The 12454-nt window shown below is 54.8% G+C and overlaps 3 non-coding genes across 3 annotated transcripts; 1 reads left to right on the forward strand and 2 right to left on the reverse strand.

Annotated features, from left to right (window-relative positions):
* Positions 1–256: 256 nt before the first annotated feature.
* Positions 257–409, reverse strand: LOC139051138 (5.8S ribosomal RNA). The gene has a single exon (XR_011509259.1). It is a non-coding gene; the product is annotated as a 5.8S ribosomal RNA (ribosomal RNA).
* Positions 410–1643: 1234 nt separating this feature from the next.
* Positions 1644–3458, reverse strand: LOC139051114 (small subunit ribosomal RNA). The gene has a single exon (XR_011509243.1). It is a non-coding gene; the product is annotated as a small subunit ribosomal RNA (ribosomal RNA).
* A 4822-nt stretch (positions 3459–8280) lies between these two features.
* LOC139051141 (U2 spliceosomal RNA) lies at positions 8281–8472 on the forward strand. The gene has a single exon (XR_011509262.1). It is a non-coding gene; the product is annotated as a U2 spliceosomal RNA (small nuclear RNA).
* The last annotated feature ends 3982 nt before the right edge of the window (positions 8473–12454 follow it).

A 12454-nucleotide genomic window follows, 5' to 3' on the forward strand; every position in this document is an offset into this window, starting at 1 on the left:
CCGCTCTTTCCCTGCAGGTATCCGACTCCATCCTGCGGCGGTCTTGCCAGAGGCGCGCACTCGTCACGCTGCAGTAGTAATGCCTCGTTTCCGTCTCTTCGAAGATTTGGCACGACGGCTCGCCACCGTCTCCTTCTCGTGAGGTTGCTGGCGCGTGGCTTTAGCGCTCAACGTACTGTCCATGATGCCGACGCGGTCAAAACGAGTCGACGGACGCACGTTCCCTGTGCGCCGAAGGCTCTCTTGATATGTGATCCTACCCTCAGACAGACGAAGCCAAGGGAAGACCCAAGGCCGCAATGTGCGTTCAAAGAATCAGTGCTCAGTGTGTCCTGCAATTCACACCAAGTCTCGCAGCTGGCTGCGTTCTTCATCGACCCGAGAACCGAGTGATCCACCGCTTAGAGTCGTGAAAAATAGTTTGTTCAATTCAGTACAGTACAACCAGTGTTTCAGGCACGTGGCGTCTCCCTGTGTGTGGTTTCGAAGAGCGCCTTTCGGCGTGCGCTACTCCTGTTTCGCTCTTTCGTTCGGCGGTCACGCGTTTCCGCATGACCGCTGCTGATCCAACAGCCTACTCGAGACGAAAGACAAGAGCTTGGCGCGCGCGTACTCGCGCAGCTCTCCAAAGCCACTCGGCCAGTGCCAGGGACGGCTCTCTGCGCCGGAGCCACAACAAGTCTACTTGAGGCGGAAGACGAAGCCAGCAAGGGCCTGGCCGCAAGTGCGTTCGAATACGGGATTACAGTCCCTCGTCTGTCCGTACTTCCTCTTTCGACGTGCGGCGCCTTCCCAAAGCGCACAAGTCCGCAAACCGCAGAACGCTTCCGACGTAGCAAAGCCGCGTTTCCTTCGGTACTTCGCAGCAACGCCGCCTTTCCCTCGGCGGCGGGCAAATAGCCTGCAGACGTCGTCGCATTGAACCGCGAACTCGACACCTCGCGCGTCACGAGCGGGAGCCGACCGGCAGCCTCCGGCCCTTTCGGGCGCGGTGGAATTTGCCGCGGAGGACGGGAGAGTGCTTTAGGCCACGGTTCCTTCCGTACTTGGCAGCCGCACCCTCAATACCGCCGGTTCCATGACCGACCGAGCGCCGCACCGTTCCTTTAGTACTTGGGCAGCAACAAAGTCGGGTCGTTACTCCACACTCGCCGCAGGAAGCGACCGGCAGCCGCCAGCCTTTTCAGACTCGGCAGCGTTTGCCGCGGAGGACGGGAGAGCGCTCGCACCACGGTTCCGTGTGTACTAAGCGGCAGCGGCATTAGCTCTCGACCGTCAGTTCCTTGACCGACCGCACGCTTCGCCGTTCCCCTCGTACTGGGCAAGAGCAGCAGGTCGGGTCGTCTTACTCCCATTCCGCGCAAGAGTGCCGAGGCGGACTTCAGAAAGCCCACCCAGTGTGCGTTACGCCGTTTCTACCCGCGGGCGCGGCCAAGCCAACCGTCCAAGGTTGCAGCCGGCGTCCACTGGGCGCAACAAATTTGGCACGGGGCGCCCTTCGAAATTCGGGCAATCCCCGGCATGTTCGGGTATAGCCGTCCCCGCGTCCAAGCGGGGCCAGCGGCGGAAAGCGTCGGGCGCAGCGAGCTGCTTCACCCACACGGGGTAGAAACAATGGCGCTCGTCACCCTCGAACAATCCGGTAATGATCCTTCCGCAGGTTCACCTACGGAAACCTTGTTACGACTTTTACTTCCTCTAAATGATCAAGTTTGGTCATCTTTCCAACAGACCGGCGCAACCGAAAGGCCGCGCCGGACATCGGTCCGAAGACCTCACTAAATCATTCAATCGGTAGTAGCGACGGGCGGTGTGTACAAAGGGCAGGGACGTAATCAACGCGAGCTTATGACTCGCGCTTACTGGGAATTCCTCGTTCAAGGGGAACAATTGCAAGCCCCTATCCCAATCACGAAAGAAGTTCCACGGGTTACCCAGTCTTTTCAGACAGGGATAAAGACACGCTGCTTCCTTCAGTGTAGCGCGCGTGCGGCCCCGGACATCTAAGGGCATCACAGACCTGTTATTGCTCTGTTTCGTGCGGCTAGGAGCCGCTTGTCCCTCTAAGAAGGTTGTAAGGTGCTGGGAACCCCGCACCTATTTAATAGGCTAGAGTCTCGTTCGTTATCGGAATTAACCAGACAAATCGCTCCACCAACTAAGAACGGCCATGCACCACCATCCACCGAATCAAGAAAGAGCTCTCAATCTGTCAATCCTCCCAGTGTCCGGGCCGGGTAAGTTTTCCCGTGTTGAGTCAAATTAAGCCGCAGGCTCCACTCCTGGTGGTGCCCTTCCGTCAATTCCTTTAAGTTTCAGCTTTGCAACCATACTTCCCCCGGAACCCAAACACTTTGGTTTCCCGGAAGCTGCCCGCCGAGTCATTTGAGTAACTCAGGCGGATCGCTGGTTGGCATCGTTTATGGTCAGAACTAGGGCGGTATCTGATCGCCTTCGAACCTCTGACTTTCGTTCTTGATCAAAGAAAACATTCTTGGCAAATGCTTTCGCAGTAGTTCGTCTTGCGACGGTCCAAGAATTTCACCTCTAGCGCCGCAATACGAATGCCCCCGTCTGTCCCTCTTAATCATTACCTCGTATTCCAAAAACCAACAGAACAGAAACGAGGTCTTGTTCTATTATTCCATGCAAGTTTATTCAGGCGACTCGCCTGCGTTGAGCACTCTAATTTTTTCAAAGTAAAAGCACCGGCCTTCTCGAGGCACACAATGAAGTGCACCAAGAAAGGACCGGCATGATGTTCAGTCCGAGCCGTCGCATCGGGTAGATGCACTACTCGTCTGGAACTGAGATCCAACTACGAGCTTTTTAACCGCAGCAGCTTTAGTATACGCTATTGGAGCTGGAATTACCGCGGCTGCTGGCACCAGACTTGCCCTCCAATTGATCCTCGTTAAAGGATTTAGAGTGTACTCATTTCAATTACGGGGCCTCAAAAGAGTCCCGTATTGTTATTTTTCGTCACTACCTCCCCGTGCCGGGAGTGGGTAATTTGCGCGCCTGCTGCCTTCCTTGGATGTGGTAGCCGTTTCTCAGGCTCCCTCTCCGGAATCGAACCCTGATTCTCCGTTACCCGTAACAACCATGGTAAGCAAGTAACCTACCATCGAAAGTTGATAAGGCAGACACTTGAAAGAAACGTCGCCGGCTCGTGGCCATGCGATCAGCACAAAGTTATCCAGAGTCACCACACAATACGGGCCGAAACCCGATCGATCTTGGTCTAATAAAAGCACCCGTCGCCCAAAGGGCTTCAGGCTCACTGCATGTATTAGCTCTAGAATTGCCACAGTTATCCAAGTAGGAAGAAACGATCTAAGGAACCATAACTGATTTAATGAGCCATTCGCGGTTTCGCCTTATTTCGGCATGTACTTAGACATGCATGGCTTAATCTTTGAGACAAGCATATGATTACTGGCAGGATCAACCAGGTAATCGTTCAACTGCGCGTCCCGCCTGTCAAGCAGGCCGGACGCCGTTTTTGCGATGCCGAGGCCACCTTCAGGCGCCCCAGCACGCTTCGTTCTTGCAAAGAGTAGCACTTTGCACAGTCCGAGACGACGGCGTTCGAGCTCGCTACGGCGCCCTCCCCGAAGGGCCGGGTATCGCCACGCGGCAAGAAGCACGCAACATTCTCGATAGACTGGTTGTGTCGACTCGATCACGGCTTGCGGTTTCTCTTGAGCCCGCAGCACAGGTGGACCGACCGACACTTGCAACGTAGCCGAGACGGCAAAGCCGCCAGGCGACGGGTCACGCCCGCGCCTTCGGCGCTTTCGCATTTGACTCGTCCGAGGACGATGCGGAACACAACTCGATATCGTGGAGAAAGCGTCGTCCGACAACCAGCCCCTAACGCATCAAGCGGATGAGGCTGCAGACGTCAGCTGTGGGATCCACGGGAGCGATACCGGGGACACGCTTGACGGGCACGAAGCCCGCCGCATATCAAACACCCAGGTCGCTTTTGGGGGCGACTGCTCTCTGGGACCCCCATATAATAGCAGCGATAAGTTCCCAAATCTCCATGGGGCCGTACTCGTGCCACTTTCGACGAGCGTTTGGCGAAAATCGTGCCGCCTCGCAGCGCCGCGAGCGAGATGGAAAGCTTACGTCGGCAGCGCAATGCCGAAGTCGTGAAAGCGCAGCGCGTCGACCGAATGCGCGAACGGCAATCTCTCGCCTATGGACAGCGCAGTTTCCAGAACAATCCCCTTTCTGTGCCCCTACGGGGCCACACGCTAGCGCGGCCCTTTCGCCGTTTCCGAGCACGAGTGCGACCGGCGCGGGCGGCGTGCTCGACACCCCGGCTGACGCCGTTTCGGACTTTGTCTCTTCGCGCGCTCGCGCCAACGTCGCGGCAAAACGACGACCTCTGCGCGGTTCTTTCCCGGTTCCCGGCGTGCTATAGTGCAGCCAGCCGGACGGTGACGACGACTCAGTCGCGGCCGTGCGGTGGCTTGTACGCCAAAGTTGCGTGACGGGCGTCGAGCTCCCGCCGCGGCCCGGCTCAGGTGGTTTCGGACTTCTGTCTCTTCCGAGCGCTCGCGTCGTCGTGGGCACGATTCTCGAATGCGGAGCGGTGCGCGGACACCACCACGAACACGCGCAAGCCGAAAACGGCACTACGGTACAACGTCGGCCAGGGCGGTACGGCCCCTTATATGAGCAGCGATAAGTGACCAGACCTCCACGGGGCCGTACTCGTGCGACAAGGCGGCGTACTGCGCCGAGCCGAGCGCCAATATTTGGCCTTGGCACGGCCGATTTGAGCTCTCGCGATCGCCGCGGTACCGCCGCTCACCGATTCAAGGCACGCTAGCGCGGCCCCTTCGCCATTTTTCGAGTAAGAGTGCGAAAAGCGCGCGCGGCGTGCTCGACGCCCCGGCTGACGTAGTCTCGGACTTAGTCTCGCTCACGCCGCCCCGGCTGACGTCGTCTCGGACTTAGTCGCGCTCACACCGCCCCGGCTCACGTGGTTTCGGACTTCCGTCTCTTCCGAGCGCTCGCGTCGTCGTGGGCACGATTCTCGAGTGCGGAGCGGTGCGCGGACACCACCACGAACACGCGCAAGCCGAAAACGGCACTACGGTACAACGTCGGCCAGGGCGGTACGGCCCCTTATATGAGCAGCGATAAGTGACCAGACCTCCACGGGGCCGTACTCGTGCGACAAGGCGGCGTACTGCGCCGAGCCGAGCACCAATATTTGGCCTTGGCACGGCCGATTTGAGCTCTCGCGATCGCCGCGGTACCGCCGCTCACCGATTCAAGGCACGCTAGCGCGGCCCCTTCGCCATTTTTCGAGTAAGAGTGCGAAAAGCGCGCGCGGCGTGCTCGACGCCCCGGCTGACGTAGTCTCGGACTTAGTCTCGCTCACGCCGCCCCGGCTGACGTCGTCTCGGACTTAGTCGCGCTCACACCGCCCCGGCTCACGTGGTTTCGGACTTCCGTCTCTTCCGAGCGCTCGCGTCGTCGTGGGCACGATTCTCGAGTGCGGAGCGGTGCGCGGACACCACCACGAACACGCGCAAGCCGAAAACGGCACTACGGTACAACGTCGGCCAGGGCGGTACGGCCCCTTATATGAGCAGCGATAAGTGACCAGACCTCCACGGGGCCGTACTCGTGCGACAAGGCGGCGTACTGCGCCGAGCCGAGCGCTAATATTTGGCCTTGGCACGGCCGATTTGAGCTCTCGCGATCGCCGCGGTACCGCCGCTCACCGATTCAAGGCACGCTAGCGCGGCCCCTTCGCCATTTTTCGAGTAAGAGTGCGAAAAGCGCGCGCGGCGTGCTCGACGCCCCGGCTGACGTAGTCTCGGACTTAGTCTCGCTCACGCCGCCCCGGCTGACGTCGTCTCGGACTTAGTCGCGCTCACACCGCCCCGGCTCACGTGGTTTCGGACTTCCGTCTCTTCCGAGCGCTCGCGTCGTCGTGGGCACGATTCTCGAGTGCGGAGCGGTGCGCGGACACCACCACGAACACGCGCAAGCCGAAAACGGCACTACGGTACAACGTCGGCCAGGGCGGTACGGCCCCTTATAAGAGCAGCGATAAGTGACCAGACCTCCACGGGGCCGTACTCGTGCGACAAGGCGGCGTACTGCGCCGAGCCGAGCGCCAATATTTGGCCTTGGCACGGCCGATTTGAGCTCTCGCGATCGCCGCGGTACCGCCGCTCACCGATTCAAGGCACGCTAGCGCGGCCCCTTCGCCATTTTTCGAGTAAGAGTGGGAAAAGCGCGCGCGGCGTGCTCGACGCCCCGGCTGACGTCGTCTCGGACTTAGTCGACGCCCCGGCTGACGTAGTCTCGGACTTGGTCTCGCTCACGCCGCCCCGGCTGACGTAGTCTCGGACTTAGTCTCGCTCACGCCGCCCCGGCTGACGTCGTCCCGGACTTAGTCGCGCTCACACCGCCCCGGCTCACGTGGCTTCGGACTTGGTCTCTTCGAGCGCTCGCAGCCAGGTCGGGGCCGACGCCGACGTCTGCGTGGGGCTTCAACGATTCCCGGCGCGACGCAATGCAACTGCGCGCAGGATGCCAGCGACTCCGCCGTGGCCGTGCGGCGGTGTACACGCAGAAGTTTCGTGAAGGGGTATCGAGCTCCCGCCGCCCCGGCGGACGTGGTTTCGGACTTTAGCGCTCGCAGCGATCTCGCGGCGATCGCTGACGTCTGCGCGGTTTCAGGTGTGCTACGATGCAGCAGTCTGCCGCACGACAATTTACGGAAGCGAGTGCATTCCGCCCCGGCGGACGCGGCAGCGGACTTTGTGCCTGCGGGAGTGCTCTTGTTGCTGTAAAATTTGAACGGGTGCAGCTGCGCGAAGCAAGTGTACACATTTTCTCTCTCTCTCTCTCTCTCTCTCTGCCCCTGAGGCGACTGTAATTTTAATTTAAATGCAATTGGAGGCGGGAGCAACCTGATGAGAGTAGGCGGACTTCGGCACACCTTGTAGTTTAGAAATTGTTTTCAAGCTTTGAGGACATACACAATCGCGCCATCTGCTTTCCCCGTCTCTTTGGCACTTCATAGTGTGTGCAGCATGCTCTGCATTCCAAAGAAACGCGCCTGTTTCTCCCCCTCTCTCACGTTCTTCTTGTCTTTCTTGCTGCTCTTGTGAGAAGTTGCTATGCTCTTTACTCGCTGTAAAATAGAATGCTTGCGCGAGCCAACAACTTGCGTGTCTTTCTTTTTTTTTTGTTGTTGTTGTTTTTTTCTCTCTTCCCAAGACGTTTCTGCCATTATTCACTAGCTCTCGTTCTTAGTATGCAACGGAGCGTTAGCTCGCGCCATCTACCTTTCTTTCTGTATGGCGAAGGCCGTAGGTTTTCCTCGTTCCGCACACAGATGGCGCGGATGCGTTTTCGCGCCAGTTTCGAACGACCTCGCTGTACACATGTTTCTCATTTAAAAGTTTCAAAGGGGCTTGAGAAAGGGCGTGGTCCTTTTTTCTTGCGCAAGGCTGAGCTTTCCAGCTGTGCTTAAGCTATGCTAGCATGTGTGCGTATATGTGTGTGTGTGTGTGTGTGTGTGTGTGTGTGTGCGTGCGCGCGCGCGCGTGCGTGCGCGTGCATATGTGTGCGTGTGTGTGTATACACGCACACGGTAAAGATGATGGGGTAGCACTATTTCTTTCTTTCTTTCTTTTTTTTTTAACAACACCTGTGCTCCACATGGCGATCTTCCTGCCCTCTATGTTTCCGGTTGGAAGGAGTGCGCAGCCTTTTCTATATTTATTTTTTTTTCCATTCTCTTTCATTCGTACATGAGGCGCGCTACCTAATTCTAGCGGTCGAATCGACACGTTGCAATCCGTCCCGGCCTGTGCCGTATGAAAACTTTCAGTGGGCCTTGCGGTAAATAAAAGGAAATGAGGGAAATGCGCGTAGTGTATTACACTTGCGCACGGGCTTGAAACGAAGGCCTCAAAGAAAGCCGCCTTGAGCGGTCGCATTCAGACGGAAGTAAACATTCCCCTTGCGCGTGTTTTCCGCTCGCCTGTTCCGTTTTCTGCGAGGTTGCCTTCGTTGGTTTTGCCTTGCAAACAAGCTTGCGCTCGGGTCTCGTTTCTACGCGACGGCGTTTCGTTAACAGTGAAAGACTGAGGCGTCGCGAGTTGATTCGCGAGATAGAGAGCATAGAGTCTCTAGACGGGCTGGGTTTTATAAGATTGCCCACGCTGTTGCTGAGGTTACCAATGTCGCCAGGGCACCCGCAAGGCAGTGGTACAATGGAGTGAAGTGAAAGACATCGCTTCTCGGCCTTTTGGCTAAGATCAAAGTGTAGTATCTGTTCTTATCAGCTTAATATCTGATACGGGTTCTATATGGACCCACGATATTAAACCTATTTTTGGAAGTTGGCGGAGTGCTTGAAGCCTGCTTCACCTCCGCCGCAGGTCGGCCCGGTATTGCACTACCTCCGGGATCGGCCCCCGCTCACTTAGGTGAGACTTCATTCAATCAAAATGAAGAACACAAGCTCGAAGCGAGCACTCACGTGACACGCACCATTCCCATACTATACGCAACGATGCCGGTGTTTCTGAACGATTGTCTGCTGTAATGAGCTACTTGGGGGGGGGAAGGGTGATTAGCCGTGGGTTTTGCAATCAATGTAAGTCCCACTCAAAGCCAACACTGCATTTTGGAGTTCACTATCGCTTTGATCCGTAAACGACAGCAAGCTCGCCCTGCGAAAATCCGCTGCCCTAGTGGAAGAAAGGTTCCCTATGAAACAAAAATGGAGTGCCCGATTTCCGGCAACATTTTCGCTGCAGTGGGACCGAGCGCCTCGAAAACAAACTTGTCGTATGGCCAAGTGTGGCGAAATATATTCAAGGGTTCAGAGGTGCCTCAGCTTTCCAACCTGTATGTTATGAATACCTGTTGCTACCTTTTCGTCATCATCATCCTGCTGGCTACGACCACTGCAGGGCAAAGACCTCTCCCATAATTCTCCAAGCACCCCGGTCACGTGTAAGCCCGGTCACGGTCGCCGTCTAGTGCCTGCGCCCTTCCTAATCTAATCTGCCCTCCTAAATTTCCGCCACCCCGTGCTACGCTTCCCTTCTCTTGGAATTCAGTCGGTAACCCTTAATTGATGATCTTCCCCCCACATTGCATGCCCTGCGCACGCCCATTTCTTTTTCTTGGTTTAAACTAAGGTGTCATTAGCTCGCGTTTGTTCGCTCACCCCCCGAATCTGCTCTATTCTTATCCCCCGTAGCGCTACACCCATCATTCTTCTTTCCAAAGCTCGTCGCGTCGCCCTCAGTTACCCTTCGGTAATCCTTAAGGTCCTTCGTTGCGGCACTCGTGGCATCTTTCTCATTTAAATAAGGCTATTTCGTTCAGTTTTGGGGGAAAACTCAATGAGCTAGGCGCGATTGTGTCCCCGGCGCCGCTCTCAACAAGATGGCGGCGCCCAGGCTTTTTGCCTGGTGGTTCGGCTTGACGCAGAACACGCCTGCAGGGCAGTGAAGCCGCATTGAAGGGGCAACGAGCGGCGCAGTGAAGCGCATGCTCGGGCGAAAAACGCGAACATCAGCCAAAAATACAACCAAATGGCCAAATACGAATTTCCGTTATGGGAAATTGGAGTTCAGTTGGCGCGTTGCGCTCGCCTAAGGTAAAGAACATAAATGCGAGTGCCACATCAGCCAAGTCAATGCTGAGGATCGCGTATCATTTCTTATTTTTTTTTTCCCCTTGCCTCCTGGCCTGCGTGGCCCTAGCGCGCATGCCCACGAAAGTAATGCAATAAGGAAAACGCGAAATCATGCGGTGACGGCTGTATCATATCTATTGTGCGTGCTTTGTTCTTTTTGGACTACAGTGGTGTGCGTTATGAGAAAGTTTCAGTGACCAGCGAACCTATATTTAGAACCACATTTACGGTTACTGCTACAAGCTGCGGGTAGGTGTTTTTTTTTTTCTTTCTTTCTTTTTTTCGCTACCAACGATGGGTTATCGCAACCGCGATCGGTTGTGCTAGACGCGTTCTTGCCAAACGTTGGCTCTATACGCGACCCGTGACTCGTGGTCGGCACATTCAAGCAGTCCATTGCAAACCGTTCCAAGAAGAAGGATGCTAGCTCCACGTTCCGCCGGGAGCGCTAGTTCGAAGATTGTACTTTTAGACCCTCGAGGAAGCACCGCCATCCCACGTTTTCTATAACGCGCTAAGATTCAGAGCGACAGCGACCACTTGTCTTCGTCAATATCTCGGACACACTTTTTTTTTTTTCTTTAATCCAGATCGTCAGACGAGCCCGCGTTCACGCGCACTCGCTCTCTCCGATAAGCAGGGTAGCTCGGTTGGGGTGTTGTAGGGCCTCGCGCATGCGCTGCTGAGTTCGTCGCTTCGCCGGCCGGTCGACGCTGGCGCGGTACTGGTAATCAACTTCGACGGGCATGGTGAAACGTCACTGTGAAACGTCACGACTAGCAATGCAATGTGTTTGCGAGCAATCGGAGAAATGAGAGAGCCCCTGTAGATTAGTGGAAACGTTCCTCCAAGTATTACGTTTGCAATTTGCGCCTACGAACATGAACAAGACAAAGGAAATGATCTGTAGCCGCCTTCACTTCATAAAATTCCCGTACGAAGAAATTTGCGTGCGCACGTGATCTCCCGCATGAAACCAGACGATAGGTTAATTTTAGCCGTTCATTTCGATTTGCCGAATGTAAACCGGAACACTTTCTCCACGCGCTCTTGAGGTTTGAATGACAATCAATGACATGCTTTTTTTTATATATTTTTGTTTGTTCTATCTGGAACCAAAAGAATTCAGAACGCCATTTCAATCTTAGATTCGATTCACGCCTTGCGTTACGTCACCCCTGGCATATCTGATGAACATGCTCTGCTGTTAAGCTTCATGATCACGGCATTAAAAGTCGCCACTTCCCGAACGTTTATCGCGCCGATGATGAACCGTATGCTGGATTCTTATTGTAATGAGTTTATAGAAAGTTTTATACTTCTATGGCTAGCTTCAAGGAAAGGAAAAACATCGCTCAGCATTGTATAACGCATAACAACAACAACGAAAAATCTGCAGGTTATTCATACTACAATGAGAACACTAGGAATACTGAAAAAGATGAAATCTAAACATGCTGCAAGGAGCCAACAAATGCAATTGAACCAACGAACTGAACTGCAATTATTTCATCAAGACATGCCCCGAAAAAACGTGGCCACTATCAATGCTCATTTCAAAGCTGTTTTTTTTTTGTTTGTGACGGATAATAATTATCTTCCCAATGGCTGATGTGAAAATTTCAGAGCGCGGCATTTTCGAAATCTCAAGGCCCCGGCTGCTTTCTCTCTTCTTTAAATATGTTCCGGGTGGCAGATGGAGAAAAGTTTCGCGCACATAATTTAAAAGCCTGTAGCTGATTTTCTTGAAGAACACAAAGTGCTGACAAACCACCAAACAAGACTAAATTGAATCGGTATTACGCGCGATGATTTCGCACCGCAGTAACAAAAGGGTAACAAGCGGACGTTCATTTCATGGTGTGTATTTCACGTCTCTCACAATAATAATAAAAAGAATGCTACTGCATAAATTAGCTTTTCCCAAACTGGATGGTTTCGATCAGCTTCCTTAAATTGAGTTGGCGTTGATTGAGCAGGTGCGGGCCTCGGTTGTTTAAGATTTTTGTAAATGGCATCATTACTGGATAGATGCGGACGTCTGCGTGATGTGTGAAACTCGCTTGAGGATCAAGGGAGAACCCCCCCCCCCAAAAAAAAAAAATCATGTCATGGTGACACAAGTGGCACATGAGTACTGTTATCGGGAGGAAAAAAAAAGGAAAACCGGCACCTACTAGGGAGACACTCCTCTTACACGTGAAGCTCCAAACAAATTGTTTTTCTTGAGACGCTCTATAAAGCTCCTCAAACGCAGCACCCGTACACGAAGACAAATGTCCAAACTGGAAAGAAAGCACGAAATTCGCGGCGCCCGTTTGCTGTGAAACAACGGGCAACATTACGCAAAGTCCGCTACCACGTCAGCCGGGGCGGCCGCACCCCGCCCGCAGTTGAGCCATATATGGGGACTGAACATCAGGCTGCACGCGCAAAGTCCGCTACCACGTCAGCCGGGGCGGCCGCACCCCGCCCGCGGTTGAGCCATATATGGGGACTGAACATCAGGCTGCACGCGCAAAGTCCACGACCACGTCAGCCGGGGCGGCCGCGCTTAAGCCTAAAAAATGCTCGGCGCTTAAGCCAGGTAGCGAGCAAAAATGCCCGGCGCTTAAACCGCGGGATTGTTGCTGAAATGGTATGTAGTCCGGCAGGAGTCTGTCGGCGCCCGCGCGCGGCAAAGTCCGCTACCACGTCAGCCGGGGCGGCGAAAAAAAAATTTAAAAAAAAGCAGCCCCCTTGTTTCAGCGTGCG

Source organism: Dermacentor albipictus, chromosome 10 (genome assembly GCF_038994185.2).
Source record: "Dermacentor albipictus isolate Rhodes 1998 colony chromosome 10, USDA_Dalb.pri_finalv2, whole genome shotgun sequence".
NCBI lineage: Eukaryota > Metazoa > Arthropoda > Arachnida > Ixodida > Ixodidae > Dermacentor > Dermacentor albipictus.